At 38.9% G+C, this 20,996-nt stretch overlaps 1 protein-coding gene across 50 annotated transcripts in view; it reads right to left on the bottom strand.

Annotated features, from left to right (window-relative positions):
• The window catches only part of KTN1 (kinectin 1), a 108,056-nt gene that overhangs the window by 79,520 nt on the left and 7,540 nt on the right, over nucleotides 1–20,996 (bottom strand). For 11 of the 50 annotated variants that reach the window (XM_081509523.1, XM_081509516.1, XM_081509534.1 and 8 more), the window contains exon 1: nucleotides 11,382–11,460. The exons of the other annotated variants lie outside the window; for them this stretch is intronic. The gene's annotated coding sequence lies outside the window, so the exon portion shown is untranslated. Of the gene's footprint in view, nucleotides 1–11,381; nucleotides 11,461–20,996 lie in introns of those variants that run through there. 50 annotated transcript variants of the gene reach the window in all.

Below are 20,996 nucleotides of genomic sequence, written 5' to 3'. Positions count from 1 at the left end.
ATTCAGCCTAGGTCTTTCTTAGGAGACAAAATCTATGATGAAGCAGAGAAAGCAGCAAACCTTCAGAGACGAGAGGCCATGACACCACAGAAACTAAGAAACACAAATTCCTGATGATTTTTCTAGCTCCCTTTTCTAGGTCTCATATAAGGCTGGAAGAATCATGATTTCAGTCTCTCAATTTTCAGGAGATTCCCTTCATACAATTCAATGCCCCTTCATTTGAGCTCTCTTTCTGCATCTAGAAGTAGTCCAACCAAAACACCAAGGCAAATTTAAATTCAAGAAAATGTTTGCATTGCTTTAATCCAATATTCCTGATGCTTTATCCCAAGACATGTACAAAGAAAAGCATATGTAAAGATGTTCAGGGCAATATTACATATAATAAGAAAAGCTAGGACAAAATACACAACATCAGAATGGGTTGAATTAGCAAGCGTCAAATCAATAAAATATTGCTGTTAAAACTGTAAATACTGAGACTATTATATTCAATTAAATACTAAATAATCAAAATCATAATTTTACTTGCAGGATCAAAATATCTTGTGTAAAATAATAGATTCTTAAGATGAACATGTAAATTAAAGAACTGTGCAATAATCATGGGTGCAGTCTCACTTGTCTTAATACTTTGAATTCTGTTAGTTTAAGAGGAACTCATAAAATTTTCAACTCCTTGCTTTAAAATGGCAAAATGAATAAGTACTACAGTACTGATTAATATAGTACAGTTCAGTTCAGTTCAGTCGCTCAGTTGTGTCTGACTCTTTGCGACCCCATGGACTGCAGCACGCCAGGCCTCCCTGTCCATCACTAACTCCCAAAGTTTCCTCAAACTCATGTTCATTGAATAGGTGATGCCAACCAGCTCATCCTCTGTCGTCCCCTTCTCCTCCCACCTTCAATCTTTCCCAATATCAGGGTCTTTTCAAATTAGTCAGTTCTTCGCATCAGGTGGCCAAATATTGCAGTTTCAGCTTCAACATTAGTCCTTCCAATGAACACTCAGGACTGATCTCCTTTAGGATGGACTGGTTGGATCTCCTTGCAGTCCAAGGGACTTTCCAGAGTCTTCTCCAACACCACAGTTCAAAAGCATCAATTCTTCAGTGCTCAGCTTTCTCTATGGTCCAACTCTGACATCCATACATGACTACTGGAAAAACCACAGACTTAGACTAGACGGACCTTTGTTGGCAAAGTAATGACTTTGATTTTTAATATGCTGTCTAGGTTGGTCATGGCTTTCCAAGGAGTAAGCGTCTTTTAATTTCATGGTGGCTGCAGTCACCATCTGCAGAGATTCTGGAGCCCAAAAAAACAAAGTCTCTCACTGTTTCCACTGTTTCCCCATCTATCTGCCATGAAGTGATGGGACTGGATGCCATGATACTAGTTTTCTGAATGTTGAGTTTTAAGCCAACTTTTCCACTCTCCTCTTTCACTTTCATCAAGAGGCTCTTTAAATCTTCACTTTCTGCCGTAAGAGTGGTGTCATCTGCATATCTGAGGTTATTGATATTTCTCCGGGCAATCTTGATTCCAGATTGTGCTTCATCCAGCCCAGCGTTTCACATGATGTACTCTGCATATAAGTTAAATAAGCAGGGTGACAATATACAGCCTTGACATACTCCTTTTCCTATGTGGAATCAGTCTGTTGCTCCATGTCCAGTTCTAACTGTTGCTTCCTCACCTGCATACAGGTTTCTCAAGAGGCAGGTCAGGTGGTCTGGTATGCCCATCTCTTGAAGAATTTTCCACAGTTTATTGTGATCCACACAGTCAAAGTCAATAAAGCAGAAATAGATGTTTTTCTGGAACTCTCTTGCTTTTTCGATGATCCAGAGGATGTTGGCAATTTGATCTCTAGTTCCTCTGCCTTTTCTAAAACCAGCTTGAACATCTGGAACTTCATGATTCACGTATTGCGGAAGCCTTACTTGGAGAATTTTGAGCATTACTTTGGTAGCATGTGAGATGAGTGCAATTGCGCAGTAGTTTGAGCATTCTTTGGCATTGCCTTTCTTTGGAATTGGAATGAAAACTGACCTTTTCCAGTCCTGTGGCCACTGCTGAGTTTTCCGTATTTGCTGGCATATTGAGTGCAGCACTTTCACAGCATCATCTTTTAGGATTTGAAATAGCTCAACTGGAATTTCATCACCTCCACTAGCTTTGTTCGTAGTGATGCTTTCTAAGGCCCACTTGACTTCACATTCCATGATGTCTGGCTCTAGGTGAGTGATCCCACCATCGTGATTATCTGGGTCGTGAAGATCTTTTTTGTATAGTTCTTCTGTGTATTTTTGCCCCCTCTTCTTAATATCTTCTGCTTCTGTTAGGTCCATACCATTTCTGTCCTTTATTGAGCCCATCTTTGCATGAAATGTTCCCTTGTTATCTCTCATTTTCTTGAAGAGTTCTCTAGTCTTTCCCATTCTATTGTTTTCCTCTATTTCTTTGCACTGATCACTGACGCTTTCTTATCTCTCCTTGCTATTCTTTGGAACTCTGCATTCAAATGGGTATATCTTTCCTTTTCTCCTTTGCTTTTCGCTTCTCTTCTTTTCACAGCTATTTGTAAGGCCTCCTCAGACAGCCATTTTGCTTTTTGGCATTTCCTTTTCTTGGGGATGGTCTTGATCCCTGTCTCCTGTACAATGTCACGAACCTCCGTCCGTAGTTCTTCAGGAACTCTATCAGATCTAGTCCCTTAAATCTATTTCTCACTTCCACTGTATAATCGTAAGGGATTTCAGTTAGGTTATACCTGCATGGTCTAGTGGTTTTCCCTATTTTCTTCAATTTCAGTCTGAATTTGGCAACAGGGAGTTCATGATCTGAGCCACAGTCAGCTCCCAGTCTTGTTTTTCCTAACTGTATAGAGCTTCTCCATCTTTGGCTGCAAAAAATATAATCAATCTTATTTTGGTATTGACCATCTGGTGATGTCTATGTGTAGAGTCTTTTCTTGTGTTGTTAGAAGAGGGTGTTTGCTATGACCAGTGCGTTCTCTTGGCAAACCTCTATTAGCCTTTTCCCTGCTTCATTCTTTGCTCCAGTTTTACATTATACCCATAGGTAGAAGAGTAATGCAAAGCAGGGGGAAAGGTGGCAAGAAGGAACTGGGAATGAAATTCAGGGGAATACAGGGAAAAGATGAAAGACAGAAAGATTTTTAAAGGAGGTAGTGGGGTGGGGGTGGCCAACAAAAAAGTGAAAGAAACGGGAAGGAGAAGAAGTTGAGACAGAATTAATTGAACTCAAGATGATAGGAATCAGGTATCAAAGTCCATACTATCTAAGTCCATAGTAGCAATTCAATGTACATTTGTTGAGTTATTAATAGAAAAACATGGAGACAAGCAGAGGCTCAGATTATGAGATGACAGCAAAAGTCACCAATGCTAATTTCTTCCATATTATTACATTCCCTTTGTAATATTAAGGACCTTTTAACTTAATCACATCTTAAACCTTAATAGAACACAATTTTAATGTAATTAACAGCTATTGGCAGTACAGATGCCTCTGTCAAGTGAACCAGAGTGAGCCATCCATGGGACCATAAGAAATCAAGCCCAAACCAGTCGCTTTATCTTTTATTTGGACATAAATCTTTCAAGAAATTTATGACATACCAGTCCTCCTCAAACAAAAAAGTATACACTAAAGTGTACATTCAGAACATTTCTAGACTCCCTGAAAGATATGCATGGATCCCAGGTTAAAGAAACCTGCCCTAGAATAACAGACCAAAGTTTCCATCCCTGGCCCGCCCTACTCCCAAACCTCTCCCCCCAAAGTTTACAGAATGGATATATATATCTCCTGTGTTTCATTTGAGTATATATTATGAATGCTAATCAAATAGTTTTAAGATTCTATTTACTTGCCTTCCTATAACTTAGGTTGTTCATACAAAAATTGAGCTGTATCACTGAGTTTAAATTTTGTAAATTTCTCAAAAGGCTTAACAATCTGTTTATATTAATATAATAAATAATGTGAAAACTAAAATTTCATACACTTGCTCCTTGATTTTAGTTTTAAAAAGTTCAAGAGAACTAGTTAATCGAAAAAGATTGTTGCTTACATATTACAAGGAAAAATGGAAGCAGTTTGATAGGTAAACTATTGAATTTCAAGTAAATGTAAAAATTTTGAAATCTCTTTTCTTACTACCACAGTATTTTAGTTACTCTTGACTCTGACACCATTTTCTTTAAACTAAAAGAACATTTAAAACAAATGACAAAAAAACCTAACCTTATAAATTCTCTGTCCTTCAGCTGTCCACTGAGGTGACTCAAAAGAACCAGTAAGAAAAATGTAACAAAAATTCAAGACTAAACTCTGAACAAACTAAAAGTCATTTTTTTCCCACTGATGTACACCAAGCAACATATGAGAAAGCACATTTGTAAAGAGCAAATAAAGAGTTGAGGCAAAGGTAGTTTTCAACCCAGGAACACTTAATTACATAAAAATTCCCGTATAAAATCTATAATGTCTGAACAACTTAAATGAATACACCTTTAAGATATACAAGCACCAAGAGTATTCTACAAGAGCTTTGTTCAGTGTAAAACACAGTTATAATATTACTGTAAGAAGCTGAAAGCCCTTATCACAGATTCTTAGTAAAAACAGATTTCATAAGTCAAAAAATCTCTCTGTAACCTCATCATGCTGAATCTAAATAGTCTGTATTCCAAACATGCCAATATTACACCACGTTTCTCTTCCTTTATATCCACAGTAACATCTTATGTTGCTTTTTTAATATACAAGTGAAGTGAAGTGAAGTGAAAACATCACTCAGTCGTGTTAGATTCTTTGCAACCCTATAGACCATAGACTGCCAGGCTCCTCTGTCCATCGGATTCTCCAGGCAAGAATACTGGAGTGGATTGCCATTTCCTACTCCGGGGGAATCTTCCCAACCCAGGAATACAACTGGTGTCCCCTGCACTGCAGGCAGATTCTTGACCGTCTTAGCCACCAGGGAAGTCCCTTTTAACATACAAGTTAATATTTTTGAGGAAAACAGTTTATGTATGGAAGTATTATACAATGCTTAATAAAAATTATATTCATGGGCAAGTATCATTTGATCAGATTTCCATTCCACAACAGAAGTTATCTACAATATTTTCAATCCCTTCTTAGTAAAATTTAAGATTGACCCCATGGACTGTAGCCCGCCAGGCTCTTCTGTCCATGGGGATTCTCCAGGCAAGAATACTGGAGTGGGTTGTCATGTCCTCCTCCAGGGGATCTTCCCAACCCAGGGATTGAACCCAGGTCTCATGCATTGCAGGCGGATTCTTTACCGTCTGACCCACCAGAGAGGCCCACGCTTTGTGTTGTCACTAAACTTCAAAAAAAGTATGCATGTCATATTCCAGATATATCCTGAACAAAAATAAATTTTCAGACTGATGAACAGCAATACAATGAAGCACTAAAATGAAGTCAAGAGTCCTGACTTTTGGTGCCAATTCTGACTTAGCTTCAGGGGTCTCCTCTTACACAGAGCTAAAGTCCAAGCTACTTACATGACTTTGGAAACGCCAAGACAAAATATTTAAGCAGTCCCAAGTTGGTGGTACCCACAGTGCATGTGACAAAAATGAATGCACATCTTCTTTGCTGGATTGCTCCCTCAAGCCAGGAAGCTCAAGATTCCCAAATATTGTCATTCAGATAAGAGCCCACACCACAAAATGACAGAACATGAGATAAGCCACCATGAGCAAGAGGCAACAGAAATAAATTAAGGAATCACATCCCTAAAGATTTAAGATACCTGAACTACTAGATATAGATTACAACCTACACACATAAAGTAACTAAGAGGAAACTGGGGAATGAGTAAAGAATAGAAACTATCAAAAGTAACTAGGGTAGATATGAATCAATTACGACTTCTACAAGTAAGTTACAATCAAAATTTAAAATCCAATAGATAGGTTAACAGAGGTTCAAGGAAACCAATTAAAATGACTATTTCAATAGGCTAAATAGATCTGATAGAGTGAATTAAGTCAATGGAGATTAGAGGATGGTGAAAGTGAGGAAGGAATCTAAGACAACACCAACGCTTCCAGTTTGTAAGAAATCTGTAAACCATGAAATCACATGTCAAGTTCAAGCATACAGGAGTAAGTTTTTGTCTGGGAGTTCTAGATATGGTTTTGAGAAATATAAACTACAGCCAGATACAGAAGGTTAGCAGTCAACTGAGTAGACAAAACTAGCAGTAAAAAGCCATGACAGACTCTAAATCGGGAAACCAAACGGAGTGACCTTCTACAAAGCCCAATTTCCCCTCCTTCCTAGTATCAAACCCAAAAAGTTTTGCCTTGTTCTTTTTATCAAATCTTCACTTATCCCTCAAAACAGAGCTCAAATCATTACAATGAAAGTATCTTTTCAACTATCATCTTCCACAACACTTTGTATAGTTATTTTATCATCAATTATGTGGGGAAACAGTGGAAACTGTGTCAGACTTTACTTTTTTGGGCTCCAGAATCACTGCTGATGGTGACTGCAGCCATGAAATTAAAAGACGCTTACTCCTTGGAAGGAAGGTTATGGCCAACCTAGATAGCATGTTTAAAAGCAGAGACATTACTTTGCCAACAAAAGTCCGTCTAGTCAAGGCTATGGTTTTTCCAGTGGTCATGTATGGATGTGAGAGTTGGACGGTGAAGAAAGCTGAGCGCCGCAGAATTGATGCTTTTGAACTGTGGTGTTGGAGAAGACTCTTGAGAGTCCCTTGGACTGCAAGGAGATCCAATCAATCCATCCTAAAAGAGATCAATCCTGGGTGTTCATTGGAAGGTCTGATGTTGAAGCTGAAGCTCCAATACTTTGGCCACCTCATGCAAAGGGTTGACTCATTGGAAAAGACCCTAATGCTGGGTAGGATTGGGGGCGGGAGGAGAAGGGGACAACAGAGGATGAGATGGTTGGATGGCATCACCGACTCGATGAACATGGGTTTGGGTAGACTCTGGGAGTTGGTGATGGACAGAGAGGCCTGGCGTGCTGCAATTCATGGGGTCGCAGAGAGTCGGACATGACTGAGCGACTGAACTGAACTGAACTGAACTGATGTGTAACATTTGTTTTCTAAGGCATTCTGAATAAACATCAGTACAAAAGGCCACAATCCCTGCCCTTAATAAAGCTAACGTTCGACTAAAAGACAGTCCAGCAATTTATATACAGTACATGAGACAGGAACACACCTGACACATTTAAGCAAGAACAATAAAGACAAGTATAATGTACAAGAGGAAATGTAGTAAAAGATGAAGTTGAAGAGATCATTTGAAGGGGGCAGAGGACAATGAACAAAATCATGTAGTTTCTTACATCCAATTGGAAGGACCATGGCTTAGAGAAAAAAAAATCACCAAGGGAATGCGTACAAACAGAGCCCAGGTCTCAAGACAGAGCCCCTGGACAATTGAGAATAAAATAAAATTAGGAGAATTCCACCCTGGTTGCTAAATGGATAAAATATATCAAGAAGGAGAGATTAATCAACTTTGTTAAATGGTGTTAGTAAATAAAGTACAATAAAAACCAGAAACTGACTATTGCATTTTAGCAACTGAGACATTAGTGGTAACTTTGACCAAAACAACAGAGTGGTGATCATCAAAACCTGACTGAAAGGAATTGAAAAGTGAGAACTCCAACAGATGAGAATGACTCTTTATAGACTTCCTGTGAAGTAATAAAGAAAAATGCAATGGAAGCTGGAGGGGAATATGAGGTTGGGAGTTTGGTTTGTACAGGCAGAAGAAATGACAGCATGTTAATACAATGATAAAGATGATCCAGTAGAAGGGGAAAGCCTGATGAGGCAGGAGAGAGAGGGGTGAGGGGCAACATTTTCAAATGGCAAGAGAGAAAGAATTTGGTGTGCAAGTAAAGAGACTGGCCTTAGATGGAAGCACAGACATCTAGGGAATATATAGGCACAGGCAAGGAGGTAGATACAGTGTATAAATTTGTGCAAATTATCATCCTGATGCTACTATTTTCTTAATGAAATGGGAAAGTTATTAGTTCAGAGAAAGGGTAAAAAAGGGGGCACTGTCAGTCCTATAAAACACATTTTAATTATTATATGGCTAATATTTTATTTATAAATTTTGCTCACTTTATTCTCCACTTAAATTTAAAACTTGGAATGGAGAACACAGGATGCTTAGCAGTACTGGACAAACAGATTCACTGACTTTAAATGAATCTATGATCTAGCTGAGCAAACAGAGCATAGGACTTCCCTGGTGGTCCAGTGGTTAAGAATCTGTCTGCCAATGCAGGGAATGAACACAAGTTCAATCCCTGATCCAGGAAGATTCCACATGCTATGGGGAAACTAAGGCTGGGCACCACAACTACTGAAACCCACACGCCCTAGAACCCATGCTCCACAACAAGAGAAGCCACAACTAGAGAACAGTCCCAGCCCTACGCAGCTAGAGAAAGCCAGCATGCAGCAACAAAGACCCAACACAGCCAAATAAATAGACACCACAACTTTAAAAACAAAAACAGAGCATAAAAACCGAACCTGAGTTCAATGAGATCTACTCTTCCAGCTCAAGCACCACGCCTACAGATAGTTCTCCTCCTCCTAAAATCCTAGAGCATTTATTCATGTACATGTTCACAGAATTCTATGAGACAGGGCATAACAGTCTAGCAATTATAGAAACATAATATATTGCAGTGCAACGAAGATAAATGAAGAGAGAATAATGGAACTCAAAATCTAAGATAGATCCAAACTGATTTTTTTATTTAGTTTATTGTAAATTATTTCAAATCGGTAGAGGAAAGGCTTGATCATTCAGAGCAAATAAAGACATCCAGACAACTTAAGAAAATGTATAAAGTACTTAAAGAAAACACAAGAAAATAAATGAATTCATCTTACATATTGCACAGCTGAAAAAGTTTAAAAGTTTACAAGTGTATTAAATCTACAATAAAAATTTTTTAAAACTTGACTCTACAAACCAATTAAAAAAACAAATTATTATTCAATTCCTGAAAAGGCCATCAAAATACAAAAACTTATCTAAATTTCTATTCTCTAGTTAGTCACTACAACAAAAGTATAATCGCCCCAGAGTCCATAATACAAGTATAAAATTATCTTTTACAACAGTAGGAAAAGATTGAAAGCAATCAAAAGATAAGATACTCTCACAAAGCAAACACTGAGTTGCCTAACATGGGAAATCCATTTACAACTTCCTAAAATTAACTTTACAGACTATACTGGAATCTTAAAGCTGAGGTGCAATTTCTCCTTGTATACTGCAACACATAGTTATTTCTATGACTCACACCTTATTAACACATCCCTTAAATTATTTCAGCAATACCCATTCTAGAGTACTGCTACCCCAATCTGAAACAAATCCAACTAAAGCCAGAGATGAGTAATGAAATTCAATTTCTCCATTAGGTATCATGTCACAACACATGAAATGTCTATCTGTTCTCTTTTAACCAGACTCACTATCTTCCCTTTAATACAGACTAGAAAAATCAGTTTGAACAGCTTCTCCAAAAAAATAAAAAGGATCTGCATAGCTGGTAGCTGCTGCGAGTTATACCAATCCTTCAGATTTTTGCTTATCCACCAAGCCCCAGCTGGTCCATTTTCTCAGGAAAAGGCACTGTTCATTTTAAAATCATACCCACAGGAAATAACCTGGTCAAGTTTATTCTGTAAAGAAAGATAACTTATGGTAAGTTAGACAAATTAAAAGCTTTACTATCAGAAACTTAACAATACATTTAAGTAATTAGTATTTCAAATCAATACATAAAATCAGGTTCTAAAGATGAATATAAATCATCAAAATTGTTCAAAAAATGAACATTAGAACATGAAATTCATACCACTGATGTATAACACAGTTACACCATATACAGAAGACTTCCTTCCCCTAAAATCTACAGTCTTAAAATCTACTTTTTCACAAGATCTCTAGGTTGGAAGAGGCCATCTAATTCAACTACCCACCCAGCTGAAAGGTCAGCAATTTTATGCTTATTAGGAATAAACACCTCCCATAAGCTCCTTCCATAAACACATTACAATATTCTTCCTAGTTTTGATCCACAGTCTTCCTCCCATAACTTCTCCTTGTGGCCCTCTAACCACCCTAAACCTCATCAACTGTGTCCAATTCCACTACCACAAGGCAGTCCTAATAACTGATGCATGGTATCGATTAAATTTATCAACAAACAGAAAACATACTTCAAACCCTACCATCCCTTAGGAAAGTTTTGCTAGGGTGTTAAAGTGAAAGCATTCATCACTCACTCACGTCTGACTCTGTGATGCCATGGACTATAACCTGCCAGGCTCCTCTGTCCTGGAATTCTCCAGGCAAAAATCCTGGAGTGGGTAGCCATTCCCTTTTCCAGGGGATCTTACCGACCTAGGGATTGAAACCACGTCTTCTGCACTGCAGACAGATTCTTCACAGTCTGAGCACCAGGGAAGTTAAAAAGTGTTAAGCTAAAGCGCATCACCTTAGGTCACTCATCAATAAAGGTACTAAAATGATAAAATAATATATTTATTCTTGCCTATTCCCCAAAAAGACATAGTACTTAATATCATTTCACAAACTAAACATGAAATGTAAATGACAAGACAAGAATGTCAAATACTATTCAAAAAACTCCAAAGGAACTACTGGAAAACTTCACTAGGAAACAAGAATGTTTACCTCTTGCCCAAAAACTGCCAAATAAATGTAATATAAAGAGCCCCAAATACATATGAAAATTTCAGTATAAAATCAGAGAGCCATTTCAAATCAATAAGTAAATCTATGATTTAATAAATAGTATCAGCACAAATGGTAGCCACTTTGGGGGAAAATTAAAGCCCATAACTAAATTATATATGGATCAAAGTTTTAAAGGTTAAAAAATTAAACCATGAAAAACCAGAAGACAAATGTATTTCTTTTCATGTAAAATAATTTTGTTTGTAAGAGGATGTTTTTTTCCCTATGTCTCATGTAATACTCAGAGCCATCAAGGAAAAAAATGGGAAAAACTGACCCAGAAAACACTGTAAAGATTTTATGGAAAAAATAAGGGACTAAACTCAAAAAAGACAAAGGTCTGGTAGCCTTAACTTACAAACGTCACCAAAAATGTGAGAAAAAGATGAACACATGACAGAAAGGTTAAAGGACACCTTTACAAGATTCCTAGGGGGGAAAAAGGTATCCAACAAATAAATATATATATACTTCAATGCAACCTCACTCATATTAAAGAAACGCAAATTAAAACAATGTTACCTTTCCCCACTTAAGTTGGCAGGGAAGGAACATGTGGGAATGAGGGGTTATCAAACAGGAATGAGGACATTTTGCAGATGAGGCACATGTACACCACCCTGATCCTGGCGATGGTTTCATCAGTGCACACGTCACAATGTATCAGACTGTGCACTTAACACATGCAGTTCCGTGTGCGCCAATTATACCTCAATAAAACTGCATTTACAAAATCTGGCATGAACTACAAACTATAAACCAGTATCCTCATGTAGTGTTAACTTGATTATAACCAGTGCAATCTCCTAGACAGATATAAGAATAGTGCATACTCTTCAATAGAGAAAACTCCTTCTCTGGTAGTTTATTGTAATCACACAAATACAAAGACACGTTAAAAAGAGTGCTCACTGTTAGCAAAGCAACTTTAAAATTAGGAAGAACCATATGACCAACATTAGGGAAATGATTAAATAACCTTACAGTAGAGCTTCACATGTAAAGTGGCAAGACATTCAAAAACACTGTAAATAAACCAAATATACATAAAAAGCAAGTTGCACAAGGCTCAGATGGTAAAGCATCTGCCTGCAATGCAGGAGACCCAAGTTTTGATCCCTGGATGGGGAAGATCCCCTGGAGAAGGAAATGGAAACCCACTCCAGTATTCTTGCCTAGAAAATTCCACGGACAGAGGAGCCTGGCAGGTACAGTCCATGGGGTCACAAAGAGTAGGACACAACTGAGCAACTAACACTATCACTACTACATACAGAGAAAATTCCCTTTTAAGTAATACAGTCATGCTCATACATGCTTACAGAGCTCCTGAAAGGACACAACAGAAACCATTAAGTCTATGGTGACTTCTGGGTACCTGTCTGGTAACTTTTCATCTTGAATCTTTCACAATGTTTACATTTTTTCCACCGTGCGTATATTATTTTCATAATATAATTTAAGCTTAAACTGAATTCACTGTATTTTAAAATTATAAATTAAACCATGATTTTAAAGCTAATTTAAGGACTCCATTTCTTAAATTGGAAGTGAAAACTCTTTCAATTAAAGGTAACAGAAGTTGCTTTGTTTTGAAATAGACATGTTTTCCGGAAATTAAGGGAAACCCCGGGGGACAGGGAATATGAAATAGGAACTGACAGTATTAATGGTCACTCAATACTATCACAGGAAACACTAGGCTGTAAGTTGGGGAAGTGGAAATGACACAGGTACATAAAACTGGGACTTTTTAAGGGGTCCACGTCAGCAAATGGCAACCCTCTCCAGTATTTTTGCCTGGAAAAATCCCATGGAGAGAGGAGCCTGGTGGGCTAGATAGTCCACAGAGTCCCAAAGAGTCAGACACAAGTGAGTGACTGTATACACTATACACTGCAAGTCAGCAAAGGGTAAAAGAAATGGCCTTACTGACACAAGGAAAAGAGACAGCTTGCCTCCTTTGCCCACCACCCAACAGGTACACAAAAAGCTTTCACTAAGACTTTATAAGAGATGGGGCTTCCCTGGTGGTTCAGTGGTCAAAAAGCTGCCTTCTAAAGCAAGGAACACAGCTTCAGTCTCTGATGGGGAACTAAGATTCCACATGTCACGGGGCAACTAAACCCTCACAGCATAACTAGTGAGCCCTCAGGCCACAGCTGGAGAGCCCGCATGCCACAGCTACAGAGCCCACCAACTCTGGAACCCTCATGCCACAACTAGAGCCCATGCACTCTACAGCCCATGTGCCACAAACTAGAGAGAAGCCCGAAAGCAGCAACAAAGAGCCCACATAAGGAAACAAAAGATCCCACGTGTCACAACAAAGACTCAACACAGCCAAAAACAAACCTGTATTTTTTTTATTAAATTAAAAAAAAAAATTTTATAGGAGAACAGCCAAAATGGTGGAGTAGAAAGACCCTAAATGCACCTACCTTAATGAGCACACAAAATTCACAACTACCTGTAGAACAGTTCAATTCAGTTCACTCAGTCGTGTCCAACTCTTTGCAACCCCATGAACCACAGCACGCCAGGCCTCCCTGTCCATCACCAACTCCCAGAGTCCACCCAAACCCATGTCCACCGAGGCAGTGATGCCATCCAGCGATCTCATCCTCTGTCGTCCCCTTCTCCTCCTGCCCTCAATCCTTCCCAGCATCAGGGTCTTTTCCAATGAGTCAGCTCTTCACATCAGGTGGCCAAAGTATTGGAGTTTCAGCTTCAACATCAGTCCTTCCAATGAACACTCAGGACTGATCTGCTTTAGGATGGACTGGTTGGATCTCCTTGCAGTCCAAGGGACTCTCAAGAGTCTTCTCCAACACCACAGTTCAAAAGCATCAATTCTTTGGCGCTCAGCTTTCTTTATAGTCCAACTCTCACATCCATACATGACCACTGGAAAAACCATACCCTTGACTAGACAGACCTTTGTTGGCAATGTAATGTCTCTGCTTTTTAATATGCCGTCTAGGTTGGTCATAACTTTCCTTCCAAGGAGTAAGCGTCTTTTAATTTCATTGCTGCAATCACCATCTGCAGTGATTTTGGAGCCCAGAAAAATAAAGTCAGCCACTGTTTCCACTCTTTCCTCATCTATCTGCCATGAAGTGACGGGACCGGATGCCATGATCTTAGTTTTCTGAATGTTGAGCTTTAAGCCATTTTCACTCTCCTCTTTCACTTTCCGGAGAGGGTAATGGCACCCCACTTCAGTACTCTTGCCTGGAGAGTCCCATGGATGGAGGAGCCTGGTGGGGTGCAGTCCATGGGGTTGCTAGGAGTCGGACACGACTGAAGTGACTTAGCAGTAGCAGTTTCATGCACTGAAGAAGGAAATGGCAACTCACTCGAGTATTCTTGCCTGGAGAATCCCAGGGACGGGGAAGCCTGGTGGGCTGCCGTCTATGCGGTCGCACAGAGTCGGACATGACTGAAGTGACTTAGCAGCAGCAGCTTTCACTTTCATCAAAAGGCTCTTTACTTCTTCTTCACTTTCTGCCATAAGGGTGGTGTCATCTGCATAACTGAGGTTATTGATATTTCTCCCGGCAATCTTGATTCCAGATTGGGCTTTACCCAACCCAGCGTTTCTCATGATGTACTCTGCATATAAGTTAAATTAGCAAGGTGACAATATACAGCCTGGACATACTCCTTCTCCTATTTGGAACCAGTCTGTTGTTCCATGTCCAGTTCTAACTGTTGCTTCCTGACCTGCATACAGGTTTCTCAAGAGGCAGGTCAGGTGGTCTGGTATGCCCATCTCTTGAAGAATTTTCCACAGTTTATTGTGATCCACACAGTCAAAGGCTTTGGCATAGTCAATAAAGCAGAAATAGATGTTTTTCTGGAACTCTCTTGCTTTTTCGATGATCCAGAGGATGTTAGCAATTTGATCTCTGGTTCCTCTGCCTTTTCTAAAACCAGCTTGAACATCTGGAAGTTCACGGTTCATGTATTGCTGAAGTCTGGCTTGGAAAATTTTGAGCATTACTTTACTTGTGTGTGAGATGAGTGCAATTGTGTGGTGTTTGAGCATTCTTTGGCATTGCCTTTCTTTGGGATTGCAATGAAGACTGACCTTTTCCAGTCTTGTGGCCACTGCTGAGTTTTCCATATTTGCTGGCATATTGAGTGCAGCACTTTCACAGCATCATCTTTCAGGATTTGAAATAGAGTCGGACATAACTGAGCTACTTGCTTTGACCCACAGATTCTTCTGTGCTCTTCTACACTATATTCCTCTCCATCATAGGAAACTGTCATTTTTTAGATTTCATTCAGTTCAGTTCAGTTCAGTCGCTCAGTTGTGTTCGACTCTTTGCAACCCCATGGACTGCAGCACGCCAGGCCTCCCTGTCCATCATCAACACTCGGAGTTTACTCAAACTCATGTCCATTGAGTTGGTGATGCCACCCAACCACCTCATCCTCTGTTGTCCCCTTCTCCTCCTGCCTTCAATCTTTCCCAGCATCAGGGTCTTTTCCAATGAGTCACTTCTTCGCATCAGTTCAGTTCAGTCGCTCAGTTGTGTTCGACTCTTTGCGACCCCATGAATCGAAGCACGCCAGGCCTCCCTGTCCATCACCAACTCCTGGAGTTTACCCAAACCCAGGTCCATCAAGTCGGTGATGCCATCCAACCATCTCATCCTCTGTCATCCCCTTCTCCTCCTGCCCCCAATCCTTCCCAGCATCAGAGTCTTTTCCAATGAGTCAACTCTTCGCATGAGGTGGCCAAAGTATTGGAGTTTCAGATTCAACATCAGTCCTTCCAATGAACAACCAGAACTGATCTCCACAACTCCCCTAAACACGAGTTCTCTCTACACACACACACACACAACCCGCTTACCTTCCTCTTTCTCATTATATGATTTCATCTTGGAAACACTTCTTTCCACTTTGCTTTTTCCTTTTAACTGTTTCAGAACAAACCTAGCTTACAACTAGATGAAGAGTGAGCCAGGTAGAAACAGTCAAAAAAATAATAATTTTGAGGTGGGGATGGAAATGGTCACTAATGGAAAAAAGGTTAAAAAAAAAAAAACTCCACTCAAAATGTACTCAATAAATAAATAAACCAAAACACAGGAAGAAATTTAATAATGTGGGGAGGAAAAAAAATCAATAAAAACATGAATTCACACCAGATGGTATTAGTTTACGTAACAGTCTGACAAAGATTTTTAAATTTGAACATGTTGAAGGTGTCAGAGTGATAAAGGAATCTTTTTACAAAATAGCAAAAAGGTTATAAAACAAAAACAGAGACAAATGAAACAGGCAGGTGTATATAAAAAAGCAATTCCAAATCTAAGAAATAAAAATTATAAATACTGCCATGTAGGCTTCATAGACAGAATAAACTCTAGACTGGACAGAAGCAGAAGAAAAACATAAATTGCTACCCTAGTATAAGGCATAGAAAAATAAAGAGAAAAAAACTGAAAGAACAATTAAAATACAAAAAGGATAAACTAACAGACTCCAACACAGGTCGACCAAAAGAGAAGAAACTTGAAAATAATAGGAGCTATTAATATATTTAAAGAGCTGAGAATTTTCCAAAACTGAAGAAAGATTTGATTCCTGAGATTGTATGTATACTCCGAGCTGGATACAGAGAAATAGGTCTACACTCACAGTGCACTACATTAAAACCATAAAATATCAAGCACAAACAGCTGGAATTTTAAGAAAATAACTAACCAGACTACTTCACAACAAATGTCCTTAATAACTTAAGAAAACTACACGCAAACACTGGCATCACTGAAATGTTTACACATCTTTAACTTCATATTGGGGTTGGGGGAGAGTGAAGACTTCAAAGTTTACTAGATAACCATTCATACCTTAATGTTCTTACATAATATTTACCTATGACTCTAAAAGCAAGGTGTGGACAGCACATAATACTAATAACTCAAAGATTTATTTCAAAATTATCTACTAAATTCACACATTTTACTACTTAAAAAAAAAAACTGAAATGAAAAGCAATTTTGGAGAAAAGACAGCGGCAGCATAAAAGGGAAAAAAACAAGAATCAACTCCTGAGAAAGAATTATGAAATGCAAAACTAAACTTCCTAAGACAACATATAAGAATATCTTTATAACCTTGAGGTAGAAAAGGATTTCTTAAACAAACACAAATCCTGAGAAATTCTACTAAATTAAAATGTTTAACTTTTATTAACAAAGAAACCATAAGAGAACGAAAAAGACAAACCACAAAGTTGGAAAAGACATCTGTGATATGTGATAAGCAAAAAATTAGTAATATGAACATAAAAAATTACTATTATGAACATAAAAAATTAGTATTATGAACATAAAAGAACTCCTATCAAAGAGAAAAACAAGGACTTAGGAAGTTCAGTTCAGTTGCTCAGTCGTGTCCAACTCTTTGCGACCCCATGAACCACAGCACGCCAGGCCTCCCTGTCCATCACCAACTCCTGGAGTTTACCCAAACTCATGTTCATTGAGTCAGTGATGCCATCCAACCATCTCATCCCCTATCGTCCCCTTCTCCCGCCTTCAATCTTTCCCAGCATCAGGGTCTTTTCCAATGAGTCAGCTCTTCACATCAGGTGGCCAAAGTATTAGAGTTTCAGCTTCAGCATCAGTCCTTCCAATGAACACCCAAGACTGATCTCCTTTAGGATGGACTGGTTGGATCTCCTTGCAGTCCAAGGGACTCTCAAGAGTCTTCTCCAACACCACAGTTCAAAAGCATCAATTCTTTGGCGCTCAGCTTTCTTTATAGTCCAACTCTCACATCCATACATGACCACTGGAAAAACCATACCCTTGACTAGACAGACCTTTGTTGGCAATGTAATGTCTCTGCTTTTTAATATGCTGTCTAGGTTGGTCATAACTTTCCTTCCAAGGAGTAAGCGTCTTTTAATTTCATTGCTGCAATCACCATCTGCAGTGATTTTGGAGCCCAGAAAAATAAAGTGAGCCACTGTTTCCACTCTTTCCTCATCTATCTGCCATGAAGTGATGGGACCGGATGCCATGATCTTAGTTTTCTGAATGTTGAGCTTTAAGCCATTTTCACTCTCCTCTTTCACTTTCATCAAGAGGCTCTTTACTTCTTCTTCACTTTCTGCCATAAGAGTGGTGTCATCTGCATATCTGAGGTTATTGATATTTCTCCCGGCAATCTTGATTCCAGATTGGGCTTCATCCAGTCCAGCATTGCTCATGATGTACTCTGCATATAAGTTAAATTAGCAGGGTGACAATATACAGCCTGGACATACTCCTTCTCCTATTTGGAAACAGTCTGTTGTTCCATGTCCAGTTCTAACTGTTGCTTCCTGACCTGCATACAGGTTTCTCAAGAGGCAGGTCAGGTGGTCTGGTATGCCCATCTCTTGAAGAATTTTCCACAGTTAATTGTGATCCACACAGTCAAAGGCTTTGGCATAGTCAGTGAAGCAGAAATAGATGTTTTTCTGGAACTCTCTTGCTTTTTCGATGATCCAGAGGATGTTGGCAATTTGATCTCTGGTTCCTCTGCCTTTTCTAAAACCAGCTTGAACATCTGGAAGTTCACAGTTCACGTATTGCTGAAGTCTGGCTTGGAGAAGTTTGAGCATTACTTTACTAGCGCGTGAGATGAGTGCAATTGTGCAGTAGTTTGAGCATTCTTTGGCATTGCCTTTCTTTGGGATTGGAATGAAAACTGACCTTTTCCAGTCTTGTGGCCACTGCTGAGTTTTCCATATTTGCTGGCATATTGAGTGCAGTACTTTCACAGCATCATCTTTTAGGATTTGAAATAGCTTAACTGGAATTCCATCACCTTCACTAGCTTTGTTCATAGTGATGCTTCCTAAGGCCCACTTGACTTCACACTCCACGATGTCTGGCTCTAGGTGAGTGATCCCACCATCGTGATTATCTGGGTCATGAAGATCTTTTTTGTATAGTTCTTCTGTGTATTCTTGCCACCTCTTCTTAATATCTTCTGCTTCTCTTAGGTCCATACTGTTTCTGTCCTTTATTGAGCCCATCTTTGCATGAAATGTTCCCTTGGTATTTCTAATTTTCTTGAAGAGATCTCTAGTCTTTCCCATTCTATTGTTTTCCTCTATTGCTTTGCACTGATCACCGAGGAAGGCTTTCTTATCTCTCCTTGCTATTCTTCGAACTCTGCATTCAAATGGGTATATCTTTCCTTTTCTCCTTTGCTTTTTGCTTCTCTTCTTTTCACAGCTATTTGTAAGGCCTCTTCAGACATCCATTTTGGTTTTTGGCATTTCTTTTTCTTGGGGATGGTCTTGATCCCTGTCTCCTATACAATGTCACAATCCTCCATCCATAGTTTTTCAGGCACTCTGTCTATCAGATCTAGTCCCTTAAATCTATTTCTCACTTCCACTGTATAATGGTTAGGGATTTGATCTAGGTCATACCTGAATGGTCTAGTGGTTTTCCCTACTTTCTTCTATTTCAGTCTGAATTTGGCAATAAGGAGTTCATGATCTGAGCCACAGTCAGCTCCCAGTCTTGTTTTTGCTGACTGTATAGACCTAGTGGGCAGCAATCTGCCTGCCAATGCAGTGGACAAAGGTTCAATCCCTGGACCGAGAAGATCCACATGCCACAGAGCAACTAAGCCTGTGCACCACAACTGAGCCCTTGCTCTAGAGCACGTGAGCGACAACTACTAGAGCCCATGCACCCAGAGCCCTTTGCACTGCAACAAGAGAAACCACCACGAGGAGAAGCCAACACACCTCAACCAAGAGGAGGCCCAGCTCATGCAACTGGAGAAAGCCCATGCACAGCAACAAAGACCCAACACAACCAAAAATAAATTATGTTTTTAAAAAATAAAGAAAAAAACCCAAGTCATTTCTGAGAAAAGGAAACAAAAATGGCCAGCAAATATCAGAAAATACATCTCCACACTATAAGCAAAAATGCAAAACCCACAACATATCAATTCACGCCCAACCGGCTGTCTATCTTTATTTTTTACCATTATTAGGTACGGTAGACCCTTAAACAACACGTGAGTGAAATGTGAGGGTCTGATTCACAGATTTTCTTCAATAGTAACTACCTCAGGACTACACAACAAATGCCAAACCACATTTGAGAGGAACAGGGGATATGGAGGGCCAATTATAAATTATAGGATGAATTTTGACTGCACAGAGGGTCAGCGTCCCTAACTGCTCCAGATATTCAAGTGTCAACTATATAGGCAAGAATGTGGAGAATGAACTGGTACTACAATTATACCGGAAAACAACTCAGCACTACCTAAAGCTGAAAATGAACCTCTCCTACAATTCAGCAGTTCCACTCCAAGCGAGATATAAGGTCCAAAGCAATTCATTCAAACTGCTAATCTCAAACTGTTACCTACATTAGTAGGTAACAAAAATCAACTTAGTAGGTCTTGATTAGCATTCTTACTTTTAATGAAACAAACTAGCAACACATAGGGTTTTTCCCCCAAGAAACTTAGTTATACACGTATATATCTGATAATGTACTGAGTCTCATAATGTGAAAGTTATTTCTTATTGTAAGTAAGAACAAAAACATTTTTTTAAAACACCACCTAGAGACAGTATAGATGCAAGTGCACCAACAGAGCCATACAAGGTATTCATAACAGCATTGTTTATAATAGCAAGAGAAGACTGGAAACTACCCAAATGCCCATCAACACATAATAAATTAGAAAATATACATACAATGAAATTCCATATAGAAGTGAAAGTGAATGAATCAGAGTTATATATAACATGGAAGAAAAATATTAGGACAATAAAGTTGAGGGGAAAAAGGAAGTTCCAAATAAACTCATACAGAAGGATCCCATTTATAGTGTTTAGAAAGAAAAAAAAAAAATACAAAGAAGGATTACATACCACAGTAACTGAAACTATACCCAGAAATGAAAATACCAAATTATATGAGAAGCTTGAGAAATTCACTTCACAGAAATCATATTCAGCCACCTGAGACATCCAGGTTATGAAAACTATGTAAAATAATTATAGAACACATTTCAAATAAACATGATTTCCCAATAAAGTAAACAAGTACAGTCCAGAAGCACATAAATTCAACCTGTGTGTGG

This window comes from Giraffa tippelskirchi, chromosome 7 (genome assembly GCF_054371585.1).
Source record: "Giraffa tippelskirchi isolate mGirTip1 chromosome 7, T2T-mGirTip1v1.2.pri, whole genome shotgun sequence".
In the NCBI taxonomy this organism is placed as follows: Eukaryota; Metazoa; Chordata; class Mammalia; order Artiodactyla; family Giraffidae; genus Giraffa; species Giraffa tippelskirchi.
Note: the sequence above shows the minus strand (reverse complement) of the source record. Positions and strands in the feature narration are given on the sequence as shown.